The sequence below is a fragment of the Lynx rufus genome, unplaced genomic scaffold, assembly GCF_022079265.1.
Source record: "Lynx rufus isolate CCGP_SWC_20201006 ecotype Redwood Valley unplaced genomic scaffold, mLynRuf1.p SCAF_6, whole genome shotgun sequence".
Taxonomy (NCBI): Eukaryota; Metazoa; Chordata; class Mammalia; order Carnivora; family Felidae; genus Lynx; species Lynx rufus.
In genome coordinates, this window is record NW_025814878.1 from 40,876,538 (window position 1) to 40,885,690 (window position 9,153).

Consider the following 9,153-nt stretch of genomic DNA (forward strand, 5'->3'; position numbering starts at 1 on the left):
TGAGCTAATGACAATGAAAGATGAAAGTATACAATTCAGCATATTTTCTTCTGAAAGTGCTTTCATAAAATAGCTTGTGTTGCTGAGAATTCTATTCTTCATTCATATCCCAGATGAACTTCAAGGGAAAATCTTTCATCTGCCTTTTGGAAAATCTTGTCAAAGCTTTCATTCTGTTCAGCAGTCATCTGATTTTTTTTCCAGTCTCCAGTGGTACCTGGGAGGAACAGCAGAGAAATTGCTTCACTGAATATTCAAGAAAGTGGGGGCGTAAAGCTCTATTGTTGGGAGAAGAACCGGTTTTTGGACTTTTATTTTCCTCCCCTCAAAGACCTGGTTGCTCCTGCACATGACCATGAACCTTAACTCTCCCACTTTATGGCAAGGGGGAAAAACAAACTTATCATAGCAATTATGGTGTAATTTAAGTAATTAGCCCTACAACTCAGCTGTCAGCCACCTGGAAAAGAAGAAACCTCCTGCAACTTGTGGACTGCCCTGTTGTAGGCTAGCATGGGCCATGGTAGTTCACGGAAGTCCTTTAAAAATTCCCCAAGTCAGATATCGTTGGGCAAATATTTGCTGATGAGGACATGGCCGCTCAGAGAGATTTTTTTAAATATAGCATGTTTTCATACAGTTTGGAATGGCATGCCTGTAATTATTCAACCTTTAGCCTCTTTAGGTTTACAAGTCTTATTTTAAAATTATAGATGCAGAGTTGGGATGACAAATAGATATTGGTGGAAGGAAAAGCAAAGAACCCTGATTGTAAAATCACTCTGGGGTATAAAAAAATAACTAAACCAAACTGAAATACTAATGAAACTGAAAGCGCAAACACAAATTGCAGGAATGGTAAAGCCAGTGTAAATTATTTTCCACTTCATGACATCTCTAAGAAAAAAGTGTGTTTATGTGCAGAAGAAACATATGGGAACGTGCTTCACTTTCACAAGGAAATTTGACCACTCCTCTGTGTCTCCTTAGCCATTTCATGTCTCATTTTCAGCTGTGTAAAAAAATGCATAAACACATAAAATTTCCTTTGTTCAAAGAAAAACCACTCCCAATAAATGAGGAAAAACTGGGCAGAACACAAGGATGGCAATAGCGACTAATTGGCCAGTTACTGCAATATCCTCAGCTCTGATCTTGTCAGTAGGTAAGAATTGAATCTTTTGTTCATTTCTTTTTTTCCCAGTGTGTAAGAACAACCTGGGCACCGGGGCATTCTCTGGATCTTAGTTAACCCAGTGTGATGTTTAGTTCCCCACCAGAATGTCTCGAATCCAAGTACAGCTTGTCTCACTCAGGAACTCATGAAAGCGAACAGTGGAGAATGGACTTGCTCCGTTCCCTGAAAGGCAGGCAGAAAACCCTGGTGCAGAAATGCCACAGACCCTGGCAGCAGAGATGGACAGAGAGTTTCAGGATTTTACTGCTGAACCTCCAGTAGATGAGAAAAATCCACCTTTGTCGCTCTACATGTTCTCTCTTGTCTTTAAAATTAATTTGATTATTTTCAAGTGAAATAAATTATCCATGTTCATGAACAATATATGTGCATCACAATTAATCTATAAGGCAGTTGCCCTTGCAACCATTCATATTTAACAACAATAATTTTTGGCAGTCTGGATTTTCAATGTTGATTTATTTCACCTAGAGAATCCCACTGGTTTCTTTTAAAACTGTATATATTTAGCTACTGTTCAGATACTAAGATGCACATTATATTTAAACACAAATTTTTTATGGCCAGAAATCTAATCAGATTCTGGAAATCAGTATAAATATACAGAACACATATGCCATAGAAACAACCCACTGTTAAATTAAACCTAGTAACAGTCTTCCATTATTGGAGCTATCAAAAATGATTTCAGATTATCCAAGATAAAAAGATCAGAAGATTCTAGTGAAGTTAATTTGAAAAGCTCTTGACAGATCATTGGTTAAGTGTTTAAAAGTTAACTGTAGTAACGATTTAATAGAAAGATAGAGACAAGCGACACACACAGACACACGTACACACAAACGCACACCACATTAGTACCAGGATCAATACACGGAAGCCATCACTGGACATCACTTAAAGTTTGGTTGCAGACCACCTACAGATCTCAGACTTCTGGACCTTCCTGAAAATCCGCAAAATCTGAATTTCAATGGAGTGAGGACTTGAAATTTTTATTTTCACACACAAACCAGAATATGTCTATCTACTGATGGTCGGAAACCACTGTCACAGGGAGTGTGTGTTCTTTTTCAAGTAAATCCTTTGCCTTACCTCATTTGGGAAAGGTAAAATGAGACGGGTCTATGTAAAAAGCAGTATAAATGTGTTATTCGCGTAGGCAGAAGCATGTATGTATATTGTGAAATTATTAACCCTATTAATGATCATTGTTTGCAGATTACCTATCAGAAATCTAAGTTTTCCCACTGATGAATTGAGGTTGGTGGGTTCATCCTCTCCCTAGTACATGAGCGTTCAATGACAAAATGTGCAAAGAGGTTTTACGTTAATAAGAGAATTGAACATGCTCAGGAGAACTGGTTCAGAGGAACGGTTTATAAGCCATAGTACATCCCGGCATCAGGAATCGCTGGTATAAAACCTGTGCCATGAATGAGGACTTAGAGTAGGATAACTCAATTTACTTCAGACCCTTGTGTCCTCTTAGATGCATTTGAGGGTAGAGTACAAACAGTGAAATTCCTACCACTAAGGGTCAATTGACTTTTCTGCTAACACTGAAAGACTAGAAAACCTGAACTCATCATAATTGTCAGGAGGTCAGCAAAACTGGTCAAATCATTGTGAATTCTTCTCCTAAGAATTCTCCTGAGTAGGCAGAAGGGAGTAGGTTAGGAGAGGCCAATGCACAATGGCTAAAATTAGTTAAAAAAACACAACTAAAATACGTAAGTTTTATTGTTAAAGACCATAGATCTCTGGAAACAGAAAGAACTAGCTCAACTAAACTTCCAGAGTGGGAAGAGCCTTTTTTAGGTATCCTCCTCGTGTCCTTTCCTCAGAGCATTTGCCAAGTATGGGCTCAGGTCACATTTTGAAACTAGAACAGGAGAATAAAGAACTAAAATCCACACCACTGAAGAGAAGAGCTAAAGAGAAGAGGTAAATACTCTCATTTCTAAGGGCTAAGGAGAAACACACCCCCTGGTCTCTCAGTGGAAGGGGGATGAATCAGACAGATTTGAATCTTGTTACATTGAAAACTCATTTCACCCAACTCAATCCATAATTGGACACTGAATGCTAAAAGAAGAATATTAAGGGTTTTTTATTTCTAGAGTAAGACAGAGCAAGTTTGAATGAGAGTACTAACACTGTATATTTTCTCAAGGTAAATTGCATTTCCTCTCTTCACCTCTTGTTTTCTGTTACGAAACACCACCTACCTCATAGGCATTTTTTTAAATAAAGGAAATAATGCATATGTAATTCTAAAGTTGGTATCTTGTTCACAGAAGGTGCCTATATACAAAAATATTTTTTTAAACACTATTTCCTTTCTGCTACCACACATAACCCTTTTTTGAGAAGATAAAAGAAGGGAGCAGAAAAGATATGTTTCTCTAAAGGCGAACATCACCTAAGCCACAGCTGTGGAATTTACGAACTCTTGGAAGAAAGGAGTTCAGAAAAGCAGGAGACAATGTAGCAGTAGTGGGCTCCTGGGGATGTGAAATCCTTTCCTTATAGAAGGATCAGGGACCTTTATAACTTTTCTTAAAAGTGCAGCACAGGAAAGAAATTATGTATGTTACTTAAGAAAGATGAACAGAGCAATGAGCAAATGGAAATAAAGGCACTGATGCAGCCAGCAACCCCGAGTTGGGCACAGACACACAAAGATACAAGTGGGTCTACAGAATCTGATGGACGGCAGCATCCACACCCCTACAGGCAGGCCTAGACTGACCGTACTATTTGCAATGAGCCAGCCTGACCACAAGAAACCCAGTGTATGCCTGAGCAGGCAAAAGTCCATGAGAAAAGGAGAGCAGTTAGAACACTTGACTCAAAAATATTCTCCTCCCAAAATCTACAGATACCTTCTATGCTGGCATAGGATAATCTTCACAGGAAATGAGCAAGGTTAACGTAAGGACCAGGTGTCCTTACAAAATGACTGGAAAGAAAACACAAATAAGTGTGAGTATAAATACCTCTGAATGGGAACACTCAACTAGTGGTGATGTCAATTTTTATGTGACATTTTAGGAGTAAAGCAACACTTAGCAGAATTCCAACACAATGCATCATGATTTATTGGTTTATTAATCTGTGTTAGAAATTAGGGCATAGTGACAAAAAAGAAAATTATATCGACAGAAAATATGTCATTTTACATAAGAAAATTTACGTACATACAATATTGTAGAACAAGATAATGTCTGTTTTAATCAGTAGGAAAATGATGTGAATTCAATAAATGATTTGGGGCCATTTGGCTATCTGTTAGGAAAAAAATTGACAGGTATCTAACAACAAAAGATAGATATTAAGATTAAATAAAGAAATGATTTATGGATACATGGAAATACTTGTGATGGCAACACTCCTGGTCGGACACAAATCCTAGAAGCCATAAAATGAAAGGCTGACTCATTTGATTACCTAAGAATTAAAATCTTAAATATGAAAAAAGACCATAAGTAGTTTTTTATAAATGACAAGGCTTCTATTTTAAGATGTCAAGTCAATCACATGTTATGGTCTCCTTGGTGGGTCAAGGCTTTGGAATTTCTGAACTTAAGGTAAAAACTATTCCATAATTATACTGCAACACAAAGAGAGGAAACCTCTTCTGATCAGAAAGTGAGGAATCCTAGCAAATTGAAACAGGCCACAGATGGCAAATGATGTAGTGTGGGCATGTTAATATTGATACATCAATGAGTTTTTTCAATAATAAGCCAATGACAATCAAAGGTGAAAGTGTACAATTCAATATATATCCTTCTGAAAGAAGTTTCGTAAAAATATTTGTGCATTGTTAAGAAATCTATTCTTCATTCATATCCCAGATGAACTTCAAGGGAAAATCTTTCATCTGCCTTTTGGAAAATCTTGTCAAAGCTTTCATTCTGTTCAGCAGTCATCTGATTTTTTTTCCAGTCTCCAGTGGTACCTGGGAGGAACAGCAGAGAAATTGCTTCACTGAATATTCAAGAAAGTGGGGGCGTAAAGCTCTAGTGTTGGGAGAAGCATCGGTTTTTGGACTTTTATTTTCCTCCCCTCGAAGACCTGGTTGCTCCTGCACATGACCATGAACCTTAACTTTCCCACTTTATGGCAAGGGGGAAAAACAAACTTATCATAGCAATTATGGTGTAATTTAAGTAATTAGCCCTACAACTCAGCTGTCAGCCACCTGGAAAAGAAGAAACCTCCTGCAACTTGTGGACTGCCCTGTTGTAGGCTAGCATGGGCCATGGTAGTTCACGGAAGTCCTTTAAAAATTCCCCAAGTCAGATATCGTTGGGCAAATATTTGCTGATGAGGACATGGCCGCTCAGAGAGATTTTTTTAAATATAGCATGTTTTCATACAGTTTGGAATGGCATGCCTGTAATTATTCAACCTTTAGCCTCTTTAGGTTTACAAGTCTTATTTTAAAATTATAGATGCAGAGTTGGGATGACAAATAGATATTGGTGGAAGGAAAAGCAAAGAACCCTGATTGTAAAATCACTCTGGGGTATAAAAAAATAACTAAACCAAACTGAAATACTAATGAAACTGAAAGCGCAAACACAAATTGCAGGAATGGTAAAGCCAGTGTAAATTATTTTCCACTTCATGACATCTCTAAGAAAAAAGTGTGTTTATGTGCAGAAGAAACATATGGGAACGTGCTTCACTTTCACAAGGAAATTTGACCACTCCTCTGTGTCTCCTTAGCCTTTTCATGTCTCATTTTCAGCTGTGTAAAAAAATGCATAAACACATAAAATTTCCTTTGTTCAAAGAAAAACCACTCCCAATAAATGAGGAAAAACTGGGCAGAACACAAGGATGGCAATAGCGACTAATTGGCCAGTTACTGCAATATTCTCAGCTCTGATCTTGTCAGTAGGTAAGAATTGAATCTTTTGTTCATTTCTTTTTTTCCCAGTGTGTAAGAACAACCTGGGCACCGGGGCATTCTCTGGATCTTAGTTAACCCAGTGTGATGTTTAGTTCCCCACCAGAATGTCTCGAATCCAAGTACAGCTTGTCTCACTCAGGAACTCATGAAAGCGAACAGTGGAGAATGGACTTGCTCCGTTCCCTGAAAGGCAGGCAGAAAACCCTGGTGCAGAAATGCCACAGACCCTGGCAGCAGAGATGGACAGAGAGTTTCAGGATTTTACTGCTGAACCTCCAGTAGATGAGAAAAATCCACCTTTGTCGCTCTACATGTTCTCTCTTGTCTTTAAAATTAATTTGATTATTTTCAAGTGAAATAAATTATCCATGTTCATGAACAATATATGTGCATCACAATTAATCTATAAGGCAGTTGCCCTTGCAACCATTCATATTTAACAACAATAATTTTTGGCAGTCTGGATTTTCAATGTTGATTTATTTCACCTAGAGAATCCCACTGGTTTCTTTTAAAACTGTATATATTTAGCTACTGTTCAGATACTAAGATGCACATTATATTTAAACACAAATTTTTTATGGCCAGAAATCTAATCAGATTCTGGAAATCAGTATAAATATACAGAACACATATGCCATAGAAACAACCCACTGTTAAATTAAACCTAGTAACAGTCTTCCATTATTGGAGCTATCAAAAATGATTTCAGATTATCCAAGATAAAAAGATCAGAAGATTCTAGTGAAGTTAATTTGAAAAGCTCTTGACAGATCATTGGTTAAGTGTTTAAAAGTTAACTGTAGTAACGATTTAATAGAAAGATAGAGACAAGCGACACACACAGACACACGTACACACAAACGCACACCACATTAGTACCAGGATCAATACACGGAAGCCATCACTGGACATCACTTAAAGTTTGGTTGCAGACCACCTACAGATCTCAGACTTCTGGACCTTCCTGAAAATCCGCAAAATCTGAATTTCAATGGAGTGAGGACTTGAAATTTTTATTTTCACACACAAACCAGAATATGTCTATCTACTGATGGTCGGAAACCACTGTCACAGGGAGTGTGTGTTCTTTTTCAAGTAAATCCTTTGCCTTACCTCATTTGGGAAAGGTAAAATGAGACGGGTCTATGTAAAAAGCAGTATAAATGTGTTATTCGCGTAGGCAGAAGCATGTATGTATATTGTGAAATTATTAACCCTATTAATGATCATTGTTTGCAGATTACCTATCAGAAATCTAAGTTTTCCCACTGATGAATTGAGGTTGGTGGGTTCATCCTCTCCCTAGTACATGAGCGTTCAATGACAAAATGTGCAAAGAGGTTTTACGTTAATAAGAGAATTGAACATGCTCAGGAGAACTGGTTCAGAGGAACGGTTTATAAGCCATAGTACATCCCGGCATCAGGAATCGCTGGTATAAAACCTGTGCCATGAATGAGGACTTAGAGTAGGATAACTCAATTTACTTCAGACCCTTGTGTCCTCTTAGATGCATTTGAGGGTAGAGTACAAACAGTGAAATTCCTACCACTAAGGGTCAATTGACTTTTCTGCTAACACTGAAAGACTAGAAAACCTGAACTCATCATAATTGTCAGGAGGTCAGCAAAACTGGTCAAATCATTGTGAATTCTTCTCCTAAGAATTCTCCTGAGTAGGCAGAAGGGAGTAGGTTAGGAGAGGCCAATGCACAATGGCTAAAATTAGTTAAAAAAACACAACTAAAATACGTAAGTTTTATTGTTAAAGACCATAGATCTCTGGAAACAGAAAGAACTAGCTCAACTAAACTTCCAGAGTGGGAAGAGCCTTTTTTAGGTATCCTCCTCGTGTCCTTTCCTCAGAGCATTTGCCAAGTATGGGCTCAGGTCACATTTTGAAACTAGAACAGGAGAATAAAGAACTAAAATCCACACCACTGAAGAGAAGAGCTAAAGAGAAGAGGTAAATACTCTCATTTCTAAGGGCTAAGGAGAAACACACCCCCTGGTCTCTCAGTGGAAGGGGGATGAATCAGACAGATTTGAATCTTGTTACATTGAAAACTCATTTCACCCAACTCAATCCATAATTGGACACTGAATGCTAAAAGAAGAATATTAAGGGTTTTTTATTTCTAGAGTAAGACAGAGCAAGTTTGAATGAGAGTACTAACACTGTATATTTTCTCAAGGTAAATTGCATTTCCTCTCTTCACCTCTTGTTTTCTGTTACGAAACACCACCTACCTCATAGGCATTTTTTTAAATAAAGGAAATAATGCATATGTAATTCTAAAGTTGGTATCTTGTTCACAGAAGGTGCCTATATACAAAAATATTTTTTTAAACACTATTTCCTTTCTGCTACCACACATAACCCTTTTTTGAGAAGATAAAAGAAGGGAGCAGAAAAGATATGTTTCTCTAAAGGCGAACATCACCTAAGCCACAGCTGTGGAATTTACGAACTCTTGGAAGAAAGGAGTTCAGAAAAGCAGGAGACAATGTAGCAGTAGTGGGCTCCTGGGGATGTGAAATCCTTTCCTTATAGAAGGATCAGGGACCTTTATAACTTTTCTTAAAAGTGCAGCACAGGAAAGAAATTATGTATGTTACTTAAGAAAGATGAACAGAGCAATGAGCAAATGGAAATAAAGGCACTGATGCAGCCAGCAACCCCGAGTTGGGCACAGACACACAAAGATACAAGTGGGTCTACAGAATCTGATGGACGGCAGCATCCACACCCCTACAGGCAGGCCTAGACTGACCGTACTATTTGCAATGAGCCAGCCTGACCACAAGAAACCCAGTGTATGCCTGAGCAGGCAAAAGTCCATGAGAAAAGGAGAGCAGTTAGAACACTTGACTCAAAAATATTCTCCTCCCAAAATCTACAGATACCTTCTATGCTGGCATAGGATAATCTTCACAGGAAATGAGCAAGGTTAACGTAAGGACCAGGTGTCCTTACAAAATGACTGGAAAGAAAACACAAATAAGTGTGAGTATAAATACCTCTG